Genomic DNA, 810 nt, shown 5'->3' with positions numbered 1-810 from the left:
ATCGAACCAAAATTGAAATGTGCAAGTTGACTTTCCTAGTTATACGTCTTCATTTTTATTCTGGGTTTAACAACCATGAGTTTATGACGTATTTTACATGATTAGTTGGCGACTGGACCTTATTGTTTATATCTCTTATTAAGGATCCATCCATCCATACATCAATTATCAAAACCACACACTTACAATCCGAGTCTAGTTTCATATGCTGCGCTGCTGAGCGACCCGCAGAATATTATGCATGAGTACAAGTCACAAGCCCCGTTTCCACTAACACGGGGCCGGTTCTAGCTTGGTGCCTTTTGAGACCGAGGCAAAGAGATGCAGACTCTCCCCGTCGGGGAATCGAACCCCGGTCTCCCGCGTGACAGGCGGGGATACTCACCACTATACTAACGAGGAGATGTACGCGCACTACTTTTATATCTTCAAGATAAACAGCGGATGACTACTAACATTTGCGAGTAATCAATGACTGAGCTTCATGTCATGACCATGGTGCTCAAGAGAAGAAAAAATACATAATGTACGTCCACTGATACCAGAACAACCATATAGCTTTATACTAAGACGATGATTAAACGGAAAATTCCTTTACAAAACACTGCCACAAAATCATAGTTTCGCAATATTACATCGTGCAACGGGACACAGTGTAAGTACGTGAAGTCGGTAATTAAATCAAGAAAAAAAAGTGAGAGGAAAAGAATACTTTTCTATTATCATATTTTTCTAACTGGCCAAACTGAGTCATATTTTGATTATACACACTAACAGAAAAACAGTGCAAATCTCCGGTAGTCCGTTTCA

The 810-nt window shown here is 40.2% G+C and overlaps 1 non-coding gene across 1 annotated transcript; it reads right to left on the bottom strand.

Moving 5' to 3' along the window:
* Positions 1 to 330: 330 nt before the first annotated feature.
* trnad-guc (transfer RNA aspartic acid (anticodon GUC)) lies at positions 331 to 402 on the bottom strand. Its single transcript has one exon. It is a non-coding gene; the product is annotated as a tRNA-Asp (tRNA).
* Positions 403 to 810: the final 408 nt, after the last annotated feature.

This window comes from Brienomyrus brachyistius, unplaced genomic scaffold (genome assembly GCF_023856365.1).
Source record: "Brienomyrus brachyistius isolate T26 unplaced genomic scaffold, BBRACH_0.4 scaffold475, whole genome shotgun sequence".
Classification (NCBI taxonomy): domain Eukaryota; kingdom Metazoa; phylum Chordata; class Actinopteri; order Osteoglossiformes; family Mormyridae; genus Brienomyrus; species Brienomyrus brachyistius.
This window is presented reverse-complemented; position numbering and strand designations above follow the sequence as displayed.